This window comes from Odontomachus brunneus, unplaced genomic scaffold, assembly GCF_010583005.1.
Source record: "Odontomachus brunneus isolate Ranch 3 - 2012 unplaced genomic scaffold, Obru_v1 Obru_scaffold_261, whole genome shotgun sequence".
Classification (NCBI taxonomy): domain Eukaryota; kingdom Metazoa; phylum Arthropoda; class Insecta; order Hymenoptera; family Formicidae; genus Odontomachus; species Odontomachus brunneus.
Genome location: NW_022639711.1, coordinates 239,873 through 254,629, shown reverse-complemented (window position 1 = coordinate 254,629; position 14,757 = coordinate 239,873). Strand labels below are relative to the sequence as shown.

The window sequence follows — 14,757 nt, the reverse complement described above, 5'->3', positions numbered from 1 at the left end:
GGGGGGGGGGGGGGGGAGAGTGGGTGAAGCTGTTGGAGAGGCAGAGATGCGATTCAGCCGAACATCTCTCAACGGCGAGCGATTGCACACGAGAGGAGGATGCAGAGGAGGGTGGAAGAAACGGCGCTGCTTAAAATGGCAACTTGGGTGCCTCGGGACGGAGAGCGAGAGAGTTGGCTCTCGCGGTTTTATGGGTCCGATAGCGATCGCGCCGGTAACCATGTTAGACGCGACGATAAGAATGTTGACGGACGTGGAGGGGCGGCAAGATTGGAGTGGAGAACACTGATACGGGAAGGGACAAAGAGCACAATGGATTCTTGTGAATTAATAACGCGGTGTGTTTTCGTTTCGAAGCATTTTTTTTAACAATAAGGCGTTATTTCGATGCGCCCCTTGGTGACTCGTGGAACAATCGAGGACAAATTATCTAGAGCCTTCTTTTTTATCACGTCGCTTCAATGTCGATTGTCGAACTTGAATTTTTCCCGGGCGAGGTCTCTGCTAGAAACTGCATCACACACAAGGTGCACGGAAAGCGTTTTCCAAGTGGAAAAAATTTAATTCTGTATAGCGTATAACGAATTTGTGTACTTTAAATTTCTCATTCAAAACGTGGCAGAAATTCGACCAATCAAAATAAATATATTTCTGTGACAGCGAGATATATTAGATTCACTCTTCAATTTTGAATGAAAATACTCAACGATTCAGTATGAAAAATTCACCCTATATAAATGAAAATTCACTTGGATTCAAATAACGCGACGGTCACTCGGTTTCGAGTGAAATTTCGCTTCAACAAAATTTAGAGAGTACTGCGGACTTTGTGGTGGGATCGCAAGTTTTCTTAGCACGTCCAAGATCTGACATAAAAATAAATGAGTAAAGTGAGAAAATGTTTCTCCACTGAAAATCAACGAAAATTCACCAGTGATCCGTGAAACGCTCTCTTCACTGATTCACTCGGAAACATTTTCGCTGATTCACTTTAAGAGAGATCCGCGAGTGGATCTCCATGCTCCAGAATGTCGCTCGCAAAGAGTCGACGTCTTCAGGCTGTCAAACGGGCAGTTGACGCGAAATAAGCTGAACACTTTAAGCACGAGTAATAATGTACAAACGTATGGCATCCCGTCGGATAGGGATAGCGCGTGCGTGCATCAGCTACTCATATAAATTTATATGATATACCCTGGGGGCGAAGGTGGAGCAGGCCGGAACAAAAAGTCGATCCCGAGGCTCCACGAGTCTAGACGCGTATCTCACGTACACGTGTACACGTACACGCGCGATTAGCGGCGGACAATCCGAGCGAGAGGAGCGAGAAGCAATTTTACTCATCATCGTGATAGACACTTCATTAAACGCTCTTAATGATTCGTAAACGTTGCACTTTCTCCAGTCCGGCCGGCAATAATCCGTACGTGTATATCGCGTCGATAAGCGGCTCCGCGGAAAAATTACAGTATTCATCGCGGACTGTCCAATTACATCATCCGGCTGCGATCTCTGCTTCCAGATGGAGAAGCGCGCACACGAACGCAGAAGAAGACGCGGGTCTCGCTCGTCCTCCCGGCGAGATTGGGTGATTCGACATTGCGCTAAATTGGGAACGCTGCTCGGTAAGTGCTCAACACTCCACGACGATATAATCCGCACAGAAATTTCCAAAGATTTTCTCGGATGCAGCATAGATTCCGGTTAGAATGTTCAAAAAGTGCGACCAAGTATCACATTTCGCTTCTTTTTTAACAGCTTTGGATATTCCAATTAATAATACACCGATTTGAAGCTTATGTCGAATAGATTAAGAATATAAAATCTCGATATTGTTCTCGTAGTCATTCAGAAGATAAACGGTCTAAATTGTCGCGATCTCAGTAGTATGGTTATTTGTTGAGATTGTAATTCTTTGGCCTATTTATCTCCCAAGATTATGAAAACAATATTGAGATTTTATATTTTTAATCGTCTTAAATTTCAAATTAATGCATCATTTATTGGAATATTTAGAGTTTTACAAAATCTCATGGAAAAGAGGCGAAATTCAGGTTGCACTTTTTGTTCTAAAATTGGTTATTCTACTGCCATATTTATGCCAGATGTAAATTTTTTGGCTAGAATTGGAACAGTAATATTATGGGTTTATATTTGCGCTTTTTCCAATCGGTAATGTCAGTATACTTTTATGGCATCAGGGAATTTTAGTTTTAAACCAACTATTGTATTCAATAGAGTAAAATATAAAAAATTAAAATATTTTTTAAATACTTTGAGCACACACATACACATCAGAAAGGAAATTACTTGGAAAGTCGAAATTCAATTCTAACGTAAGATAAAGATCAGAGAAAATATTTGGAAAACTTTGGGTATCCCCACCTAGAATCGTACGTTTGAAACATTATATTTCTAACCAGAACCCATAATTATTTTGAGGAATCGGCCTGCATCCCAATTAAATCCCAAGAAATTTTTTATACGAGAACAAGCGACGCGGCCCGTCGGTTGGCGCGAGCCCCGATTGATAAACGATACGGACGCGGGCGTAGTGCGATTTATTTTTATCGAGCCAGAGAGAAAGAGACAGGGAAAGAGAAAGAGGTCGGAGAGTTATAAACGAGCCTGCCACGTCCGTGGACCCGTTAAGAGATGCGATGCGATGCGCCGAAGGAAGGAAGGAGTCGGTGAGAAACTCGAACCGTCGTCGAAACTGCCGATCATCGGCACGTCCTGCTCGCTCGCTCGCAGATGCTTCATTAGCCACGCCTCGGCCTCAGTAAACGCGCACTCGGTTAAGCTGATTTATCGCAGAAAATCCAGTTAGCGGGAATTCGTTCTTGTATCGTGCAGTGTTATGCGCCGGCTGTCACGTGTGACTTTAACGTTCACCACGGACTCGTAGCACGAAAATGGCGCGTTTGATATCCCACTCTCTGTCGCGAATCCGGATATAATATTTTTTCATAAAGTCCAGAGATGATAGTGGAAAATGTGCTAAATATATTTATATCGTTGTCTTGTACTTCGTTATTGTCACTTGAGGTTGGGCAATTTTTCATTAATAAATCTTTCCTTTCACTTTGAATTATTGAATAAATATTTTACTATAGAAAAACAATTCTGGATGCGTTCCGAAATTCATTGAGAGGAGAGTATTGCGATTTTCTTCTACTGACTACATTGCACCTCGTGTGACTTAAAGGGTTAAAATATTCACTCTTGCGATTCTGAATGACAGCATTTTCACTGTCACCGATTGACTCGATTGACTTTTCGCTCGTTTTGAGTAAGATCTCACTCCAAGATATTCAAGAGAATACAATCTCGTGGCGTATTGCTCAGAAAGGATTAAATTAGGAACGATCGACCATCACGACCATTAGACTCAAACGGCCGAAGGTTCGAGCATTGTGACCATTAGGTAAAATCATGAATATACTCTTCTCAGCTCTCTCTCTCTCTCTCTCTCTCTCTCTCTCTCTCTCTCTCTCTCTCTCTCACTCACAGCGTTAACTCGACGGCTCGTCGTTACGCCGCCGCCGGTAAACGTTAAGCGCGCACGACCGATCGGCGATTAGAGGCGTACGGGCGCACAAGATATCGATGATGTGGCGAAATAAGTAGCCCCGAGAGGATCATCGGCCGTCCGTGTCTCGATAATTACGACTACCCCATGCCGCGAGCTTATCTCTTCGGGGCCCCGACGCTCCCGGGGCCCCTCCGCCTCCCAGGGCCCGCGCCCGCGGGAAGGCCCGCTTATCCTCCGGGGCCCGTCTCTGTATCTGATCGCGATGATCGATTGCCGCTACCGACTCTCGAAATTACATACGCTTAACCGCGGCTACAAATAATTATCCCCGCGCGCTACTTTCTGATCCTCCCGCGCGATTCTCCCCAACCGCCCCCGGGACTACCATGCCTGCTCTGTCTCTCTTTCTCTTTCTATCTATCTCAGCCACTCGGCGGTATCTTCCGATCGCATCATTGTAAATAATAAATTATCGGTGCTGCTCGGCACACCGGTAAACATGTAAATTAAGGCAGATGACGCATGCCGGGACTGTAATTTCGCGAATCGCTTTTCACTCGGTCGCATTAAGGGCCGCCTCCGCTGCCGCCGTCGTTTTCTCCGCGCGCGCTTCGAATTTACGTAATTTCTTCATCTCGCGGGGTGCTCCCGTATTCCGTGCTCCGAAGCCAGAAAATTATTGTACTTAGCGGAGCGCGGCTCTAATACTCCTTGCTGTCGCTCGAGAAGTATACGTTATATAATTATATTATCAAGCGCGACCAAATATACTTTTATATATATATATATATATATATATATATATATATATATATATATATATATATATATATATATATATATATATATATATGGCGTATAGCGACGCGTCACTCGCAATAATTCTCAGAGCCGAAAATTCATTATTCTCTTCTCCGATAGTCCGCTTTCTTCCTTTTCTATTTTCGCAACATCGACTGCTCGCGAAAGAATGCCACCGGCAAGATGATATTACATTACAGGAAATTACGTCGGCGTATTCCGCTCCCTCCCTTCTCCTCCCCTTCCCTCCGCCCGATACACCACCATAATTAATGCCGATATAGCCGGATCGCGGGAGCGCAGCGCATTTACTAAATTGCGCGCGGTAAACGAGTATGATAAGGCACACAGATGCGTGTCGTTAAAGAGATAAACGCGGTTATCGCGTCTGATGAGGTTGCGCCATAATTGCGAGCTGAGCCACCGGAGGAAAATCCGGTCGCCTAACATCAGAACGCTGTTAAGTAGCGTCCTACACTCCCCTCCGGCCACACTTCCTTCCATTCTGTCGATTGTTAACGTGAAGGAGAGACAACGCGAATGCGATGAATTAAACTGTGGCGGCTGTCTGTTCGCGATCCTCACGATTCCGTATTAGCCTTAGGGAGAATTCACATCTTGGCAAAAAGGTAGGAAAACAGAAAGGCGGGAGCCAATCAGACCACCAGCTCGAGTTCTGATTAGCTTCGAGCTTTCTGCTTTTCTGCCAAGGTGTGAATTCTCCCTTAGGCTTGGGATCTAAACTCTCAAGATATCGGTCCGTTCTTGGCGATCGATCGAGAGATCGAAGCAACCGACGGCGGCGACAGCGACGGTCACGGACACGTCGCTCGTCCATTGTGATCTCGTTTATCACGGAGTTGTTCTTGTCGTCGTCGTCGTCGTCGTCGTTCTCTCTCTTTCTCTCTCTCTCTCTCTCTGTCAGTACACAAGCCGAAGACCGCGAAGGGAAACGATTGCGTCACGATGATGTCATTAGCCTGGGCCACGCCCCCTACGGCGCTACCCCATTACGCCGAATCATCGGATGAGATCGGATGAGATCGAAGGATCGCGGACTCGGGATCCGGTAACGTCGTCCACGGAGAAGCGATCGCTCGCTCGCGCACGAGGTGTAAGAACGCCCGGAGTTAATTCGGAGACCTCCGGCCGCGTAGCTGCAGCATGCGCTCGCCGACGCTCGCTGACCTTTATGAGTACTTAATTAAATGAGGCTTTTTGCGAGCGCGAACAGCGCGCTTGGTACCTGACTCATGCGAACCTCGCCCCTTTCGACTCGGTATTATAATACCGCCGGTAAGATCATAATTTAGCGTAATATATGGGAGAGAGAGAGAGAGAGAGAGGGGGGGGGGACAGAGAGAATAATGGAGGATTTGTCGATGAGGACGCGGAAGGCTCTCACTTGGGTTACTCGAAAAGCGCAACTCAGGCTTGCATTGTTTGTGCCTTGGAAAATCGTCATCACTAATCGGCGACGATAAATGACGCTTGGCGAATGAAATCGCGAGATTGCAAAGTACACAGCGTAAAACGATTTCAAGTTAATCCGCTTAGCGCCTCTGAGAACCGCTAAACTCGTCGCTATTCCGTGTTTATAAGAAAACGGCGATTATTGCGGGGTTATGTCAATTCTCCTATTATACCGGGAATTATCTCTTTTGACCTTTAATTCCCTCGGGCTCAGCGAATAGACGGGCATGCAGGTGCCAGATACATCTTGACCCGCACGAAGATTCGTTTTGCCGCGTTTGAAACTAAGAAATCTTTCACGCGGAGTAAAAGGATAGATTGAATTTAAATGACAATGACATAAAATTTTAATTGAAGAAAACAGAATTTCTGACTCTTGTAAATCAAATTTAGTTCTTAAGACTCCCAGCTATTCGCCGCGGCCATCTTGGTTTCTGACATTAGAGAAGCGAGGATATGCACGCCCCTAAAATTCTTACAAACCAACAAAGTGTTGAAATCAAAACATATATCCAGAAGGCACTTGCAATCGATGAAGCATACCTTTAAAATGCTTGAAACACTTTCCTTTTGCTCTAATTCATTAAGTAACCTGAAATTAATGCAAAATAATAAATGTAGTAAGGAAATGTAGGTTAGAAGGAGTAGGGATAGTAGGTTAAGGAAAATTGCATGTCACGTTAATTTTAGGTTACTTATTGATCGTTGAAGCAGAAGGAAAGTATTTGGAGTATTTTAGAGGTGTACACACATTCAATCGATTGCAAATCAGTTTTTTTATATCTACTTATTTTGACGTGTCTTGTAGGGATTTTGGGCATCCAATTCTTCGCTTCTGACGTTATCAGAAGCAGTCGTCAGAAGCAGAGGAGCCAGGAGCCAAGAACCGAAAAGCTTGATTTGGTATTTTAGGCTTTCACGGTATTGTCCGATACTTCATTTGTTTTTCGGGCTTAGACCGCTTCAGGGCGACCTGCTCTCAGAAGAAGTAAATTGAAATGTTCACGAAACGTCGGAACTAAATACGAGGACGGCGCGGTTCAAACCTGGAAAACAAGTGAAGTAAAGAACCAAAAAATCTGCCTGCTTCAACTAAAACGCGTCTGGTTATGCCACTTCAATTCGACTAACCTCTTTCCTCCGTATGGAAATCCCTATTAATATCGCAATTTTTTTAACAAATATTCAAACACACTGAATGAAGAGAATACACACTTGTCGTGTATTCTCGTTCATTGTTTCGTACCGGGCTTAATCACATCTGCGATCCCCTGATCGGTTGCTTCACGCGCGTGTTGTTTTCCTCGTTGTGCCGTTTAGTGGTGTTGCATTTTTGCCGATGTGCAATATCATATTTTGCTCTCCTCGTATTGTTTCCGCCACGAAACTCCACACTTCATTACACCTCAGCGGTCTCCGTTCTCGAAGAGAGACGTTCTTTCATGTCCTTCGAAGCTCTCATCGCGCGACCATTCCCCCGACTCGTTACGCGCCAACGAAAACATTATTCTCCTTTCTCAATCGTCGATCCCCAACCCCTTTTTTCCCTCGCCCACTGCGATTCTCGGAGGGGCCTGACCGGCCGGCGAAGATATAGATATCGGAGACGGTATCCGCTACCAGACGGAGGCATTGTGCCGTGAGGCGATGAAAAAGGGAGACGAGGAGCTCGCCTGCCGGCAAAAGAAGGAGCCTCGGGAATGACGTGGAAAGTGGCGGAAGAAAAGGGGATCATCGATCGGCTCGCACGATCGATAAGCGGCCCGGCTAACACTCATTAAGCCGGCTATTGTGCGGTGGCAACATCCGTTTGATTGGTTAATCTTCGCGGCCGACGCCTCGGCAATATAGCCGGTGAAGCGGCGACGACGACGCGCCGACAATTTCCGGATTCTTTCGCCCGCATTTTCCCTCAACGCGGCTCCGCTTTACTCGCCAAAAGAATAATGGAAACGCGCAAATCTGCGACGAGGTTTCGAAATTCGCGTTCTTCGAAAATTAACGCGGGCCGCTAACAGAAAGTAATCGGTGCCGGATTGTTAATGTAACGTTTTTGGAATGGATATTCCTTTAGTCGAGGATTTCCATCAGATTATTGCCGGTATACTGAGGGAAAAATGTTTGGTAGTTGTAAATCTATGATCATATAGAGAAATCATTACTATAAATTGTCAAGAGAATCATCTTTCTTTTATTAAATTCTATTGTAGTGTTAGTGATAATAGCCTTACATGCGTGTTGCTACAAAAATTTAGAGCAACTTTAATTTTAATTAGATTTCAACTATTTTTTCCTCTCAATGCACGTGTCAGTCAATCTTTCGATTTGACTTTGATATCGTGCAAAGACTTCAAATTTATATAGAAGTGGCGACAAGACTCTTAACACACGGATTCGTTACCGTGCGCCCAATGATAAAATTCCACGGTGTTTTCCTGTTATGTAATGCAAATTCTTCGATGGAATTAGCGAGCGCTAAGTATGATGTGGAAGTATACGGTTAGATATTGTTCGTTTTTTCCTCTTTTCTTTTTTTTTCTTACGTGAGACCGCTGTCTATCGACCGGAAGACGCAGGTTAAGACCTCCTTCCTTTTCGTCTAGGCGGTGCAACGGGCATGGAAACAAATCCAGGATATGCACTTAAGCGAGGCGGAAGTCCCGCTTGTCTAATTTACCTGCGGCAGTATTAAATTATCAAATGAGAAAACGCGACGGAGAAAATGACGTAAGTGCGAGCAGATAAGCGTTGCTCAATGAAAGAAAGTGGTTAACAGTATGCCGGCTTTACAGTTATTGTTATGGAACAAGCGCACGCGTGCTCGCGAATGCGGAACTCCAAACTTCAAACTTTGTCGGGCGTTAACCGAAACATGTTGTGCATCAATAATAGGAACAGTCGCTACTATCGACTGATTCTGTCAGTCGAGATTTTACTGATTGCAGTACTATTTTTTTAACTAAACCACTAGCTGTATGAGCCATTGCACACAAAATGGTATACTGAAAAATTGATGTTCTTAGAAAAATTCTCTAAAATAGATATTTGATATAAAATATTTTAAACATAAGATTTATTTCTTTTTTTTCGAAAGGAAACTCTCCACACGAGAGAATTTTCTTTCAAAGGGAATAAATCTTATGTTTAGAATGTTTTACACATTAATTATCTATTTTAGAGGATTTTTTTAAGAGCAAAAATATCAATTTTTCAGTATACCATTTTATGCGTATCTCAGTGAGGAATATACCGATTGTACTCAGAGTAGTCGGCCGTTTCTGCTTTTCCACCAGCGCGATTCCGACTGGTTTTCTGCTTTCTGCTTTTACCGCCAAGATGTGAATTCCCTCTAAAAGCGAGTTTGAAAAAAGTTAAACGCGCGCGACAAAGAATACTCGCGCGCGAATGATTTGAGAAACCATTCGACCACCGGAAGCGAATTTTTCTCGAGAAGCCAGATCGTAGTTTTATTAAAAATAACTAGCAAGAGGTAATCTCCTCTTGTTTACCTCCTCGAGAACATTAATTTTTTTTCAGGGTGTTATTTATAGCAATCTTCAGGACGCGCTCTGCGGTCGAACCGTCAATCGAGTCGCGAATCCGCAGGAACGAACGCGAGGACGCGAAAAATCGGCCTCAAGAAGCTCCACGGTGGATACTGGGTTAAATATCGCGATATATATCGCCACACGCTGTTACCGCTGTGCTCGCGCGCTAGCCGGTCGTTAAGTTTTTGCGCGACGAACGATCCGAAAGCGATTCCCAGGCGGCGCTCGCGCACGGTAATGCAAAGCAAATGCGGGACTCGCGGGGCATTTTGATTCATCGCTCGCGTCTCATTGTGTGTTCTTAAGCGTTTGTTCCGTTCGTTTTTGCGGCCCGCTATACGCCGGAGATTCGTTTTTCTTCGCGGTCTCTCCGCGGCGCGAAACCTGCGGTCGAGATTCGGCGAAGAAGTCAGGTGTGTGTGTGTGTAAGAGAGAGAGAGAGAGAAAGAGAGAGGGTGGGAGAGCACGAGGCGGGAAGGGGGAGATTGGCGCGAGAGCTCGCATGATCGAGCACCGAGGATCTCGTTAACGAGTCGAGGGAAGTAGTCTGCGGTTTCCCAAAGAAACTCGCCACGCTCGCTCCCTGTTTGTTTAGCAGGAAGAAGTCCGGCCGATCGTCCGGCCGCGCAGCTGCTGCTTCCTGCGCCGATCTCTCTCGCCGATCTCTTTTTGCCGATTTTCATTTGCGCCACGATCGCGAAACCCGGGGCCGGACGAAAACGCGAGGCAAACCGCACGCGACAAAGCGTCGGTCCTCGATCGCGGTCAGACTACGCGTTCAAACGTATGTTTGAACCAGAGATTCTTGTCGAGGAATGTCGCGTCAAAATGAAACAGAGCACATAGATGTGCAACTTGACAATGTTCACTGCTAACTCAGTGTTATTAAATCCCGTTGTGTTAGATATTCGCGATCTCCCATTTGCAACGGAAAGCAAATTGTATTATGGTCGACTGCTCATCAATGCTGCAACGTTCAGGTGTACGCGACCATCGGCGATTCTGCCTTATTTTACGTGAATGCTTACGGGATTGCGAAATGGCCCGAGGGAGAGACTTTATACCCGTCGATCGTCGATGTCCGCTCTCCTCTCGCGCGGAGGGTGCTGATTTGCGCAGAAATTTTATGAGTACGGCTGGAAGCGCGAATGGCAACTCTAATCGAGCGCGAACCGTAATGGCGAGATATACGGCGGTCGGTTAATGGTGGCGAAAGAGGCGTCGTGCCCGGCGGTCGATTGTCAAATTATCGATAATATCCCTAAACCAACAAGATCATGCGCCGGTGCCGGTGTGCTCGGCAATGTTCGCGCGCGCGCGAGAGAGCGATGCGGATCGCCGAGCGAAACCGCAAAAGCGCGGCAGATTATTACCCGGCGATGGCGCGACCCGCAACAGCGAAACACGAAACACGACGCAGACACTCGTGTTCTCGCACTCGCGCACTTGCGGCCTTCCATTGGGCCTCGATCCGCACACCTGCGCACGTTGCATCCAGGGTCGGCTGGAGACACTCGAGAGCGTGACTAATCTGTCATTTTACGTGTCGCGTTTAATCCAGAGACAAATTTAAGAAAATAAAGAAGGATAATATCTTTTGCAGTGACGAGATAAATTGTCGAGTAAGGAATCGAGTAAAACTCGATACCGTTCACTGTCTCGGTGAATAAAAAAATATGTGTGAATTTCACTTGATTCGATTCAAATTCGAATCTGCATAATTCGAATATTTCGAATCGTAAAGATTCGAATACAGATCGCGTATATTAACGAAGAGCTATTAAAGACATCTAGCCTCACGGAATTAGCATGACTTGAAAAGTTTGCTATACATTAAGATTTTCCTCAGAAATATTAAAAAAAGATAATGGCTTCTTGATAAACTCTTACCGACAACTGTCGGATCGATATGTGTCGTTCCGCAACTTTCAAGGCTGGAACTGTATTCCATACACGTTTACCGACTATATATTATATATTTCTTACTTTAAAATGAATTGATATCACATGATCAATGTTATCTCTCTCTGCTAGTTACTGAAGTCACTATTTTCATGTTGAATGCAATGATTATGTTAATTAAAAATTCTTTTAACGATTCGATTCGATTTCATTCGATTCAATTTGACATTAAAAATCTTTGATTCGCACATCTCTAGTAGATAATTCTTCGAAAAGGACGAAAATGATCGTAGTGATGGATATTAATTAGTACATGACGCGTTGATACGATGTATTTTGTGTATATTGAATCGGTCAGAAGTTGAATTTGTCTTCTGCGGATTCACTTGATTACAAAAATTGAAACGATTTTTTGGTAACTTTTGCAATCGATTTGAGTCAAATCTGACGCATTCAATAGACACTGAATAGTTGACGTAACTACGACTCTTCGTTAAAATTCAGAAATTTTTTGTTGAATTTTAGATCCGACAAGAGTAGAAAATTGAATTAAACTTTTTCATATTCTGGTTCAATATTATAATATTATAATAAGTATAATGAGCACACGGAGAGAATTTTACAGTAAAAATTACTATAGTGTTCTGTAGCCGAAATCTTTTGGAATTCGAGCTAAAACAGATCGACATTCTGCAATAATTCACTCTATTTTTTTCACTTCATATATACTGTTTATATTTTAAGAACTGAAATATAAACACTTATTATGTTTCCAGCGACTATGTTTCTTAACAAGATTGACAATCTATTCTACTAAAAACAGTAAGATTGAAAAGAATTTATATGAAAAAAAAGGAGAACTATATCCTCTCTTCGTGTATTAATGTGTCAGAAACTATGTAGATGGAAGCACATTGGATAAGAGATTGAAAAGGCGGACAAAGGGAAATAGAGATGCATCGTGTCAGGATGACACGTGAAAACTTGGGATTAAGCCGATCCTGCCGCGCCGTGCGTCAGCTACGCACACAGCTACAAACGCATACACGCCTGTATGCACGATACACGTGTGAACGATCACGAAAAGTCACGACGCGGCGTTGAGGAAACCGATAGAACAGTCCGTTTGTGGTCAAAACAAAAGGCGCGAGATGCGATTTCGCTTGATCGACGATGATGATCGTCGAGACGTCGACGACGCCGGCCGATAACGTTACCCCAGGACCACGAATGGAAATGCAAATTGATGGGCGTAGCTCCGGTGCCGGAGGTAATAAGGATCGAAGCGTCCACGATAGATAGCGGCGCGACTGGGGCCTCTTCGTCTTCGTACCTGAGAGGACGATATCGGCGCGCATCGCGTAGATAATGCGCGAGATGGAGAACGGCCGGATAGTCGGCTTGTAATGTCGGCCGTAATGTATTGATTTACATCCCCTCGCCGTGATGCGGAGGATGCACGCATCGTAGATGGAGATACCATTATTCGCGCGATATTGCGAGTGTAATAAATGTAAATGTAACGCGAGGATGGCCGAGACGCGCGAGAAGAGGAAAAGGGGATAATTTTCTCAGTCGATGTTGGCTAATTGATGAATCAGTCCGCCTCGTTCGAGTCGAACGATATCGGAGCCGGTACAGCGATCGATGAAACGTTTACCGTTGGAGTGTATGGAACATCCATATAGTGATTAATTACGGATGCTAACAATTAAGTACGAAAGAATGATTTGCAAAGGTCATGGATATCGATAACTAGTATATCATAAAAAATTATGACTCGAAGCCTTCGTATAAACAGATAATTCCTTCGTCAAGCTTGACTTTTTTATCACTTCCATGGGAATTTAATTCGATTCTCAGTCTCACATCATTGAACAAATTTAAAGACCTAAAAACTCTACTCAACAAGCAATGCTTGTATAGTTAAACCTCGACAGGTACAGTGTTGGGGAGTAATTAATGAGTTGCGGAATTTAGTTTGATTCAAATAATCGATAAATCTTTCAATCACCAAAAGTAATCACAATCGTCTTATATAAAATCACAAATAATTTAATCGATTGGTGAAGTTAATCATTAGTCAAGCTTTATTGTGATTGGGTGATACACTGATTAATAATTAATTTCATCAATCGATTAAATTACTCATGATTGCATACACGGCGATTGATTAATTTTTATTATTGATCCATTAATTATTTTAGTCTAAGAAAATCGTCGATTAATGCCCAACACTGTCGGCAAATTCCATCGAACTTAGTTGCCGATACCCAGTGTGGGGGAGCTATTAAACATCACCTCGTTAACGAAGAAACAAAATCGCATCGCCTCTTTCTTTCTTTTGTTCTTTTCTCCCTTCTATCTTTTTCTCTCTGTCTCTTTCTCCCGATAGCAGGCTCAATTACATCGGTTAAATGTCAAACAAACGTAAAACGCGATACCATCTGAATCGCGTCTTCCATTTCGACCGTACGCCTCCAGCGTGTCTCGGAGTGAATTACGACCCCGAACACATCTTCTCTCTTTTTCTCTCTCTTTCTACCTTCTTCTCTCTCTCTCTCTCTCTCTCTCTCTCTCTCTCTCTCTCTCGATTTCCTACGTTCGCCAGTCGGCTTTGATTGCCCGATCGCTCCTACCAAGTTCTCCCTTTCTTCTCCCATCCACCCTCTTCTGCCTACCGCCCTCGTTCGTCGGCGCGGCTATCGACTTGCAAACCGAATTAATTCCAACGTTCAATTCCACGAATCAACGTAACTCGTAACACGTGACTGGCTGGCACGCGTAGTCGATCAATGACTTTACCGGACGAGAACAGTTAACCGGCGTTTCCGCGTGTTTCACGTAGCTGTCTGCGGCGGCACGACTTATATAACGAATTAACGTAACGAACGGCGAGGACGTAGACGTCGTCCGGCGTCGGACGAATCGATATAGTCGGCGCCTCGCGAATTATTCTGTATTGTCGTTTCCAGGTCAAAAGTAGAAAAAAGGTACTACATATAAACAGTATTTGTCTTTGCTCTTATTTGCCGTTTTCTCTCTCTCTCTTTCTTTTTTAAAATTAAAAAGAGAAATTTCTCTTAACGAATATTTTGCTTCTTCTCTCCACAGCTATTTTTTTAAGTCAATATCCTAGCATATTTCCTCGTCGCGTTGAATCTTCGACTGGAATAACTTTGAAAATTAGCTGCTCCAGGGGAAGAGAGATTCCAAATCACCCGATATATCTCTGTCCGATTTTGTGTATCCTACCCTTCTATAACCCGGATTACTTATCGGCACTCGCGATCGGCGAAGTCTGTATCGGCATTTTCAAAGGTGTTTGATCTCGTTAAGAAGTAACTTACTGGAGTGTATGAAGTTGGCTACTACTACTACACTACTTTTTGAAATTTATAATTTTGAAAGTTGTTCCAGATTGTTCTGACTTTGTACCACATTGTTCCAAAGTGATATTGCTTCATTCGAAACGGTTTTCGAATAAAACAAAAAAAA

General features: G+C 44.0%; 1 protein-coding gene across 1 annotated transcript in view; it reads right to left on the bottom strand.

The window, feature by feature from the left end:
• LOC116852896 (homeobox protein aristaless-like) overlaps positions 1–14,757 on the bottom strand; it is a 170,325-nt gene that overhangs the window by 98,178 nt on the left and 57,390 nt on the right. The gene's annotated exons all lie outside the window — the stretch shown is intronic.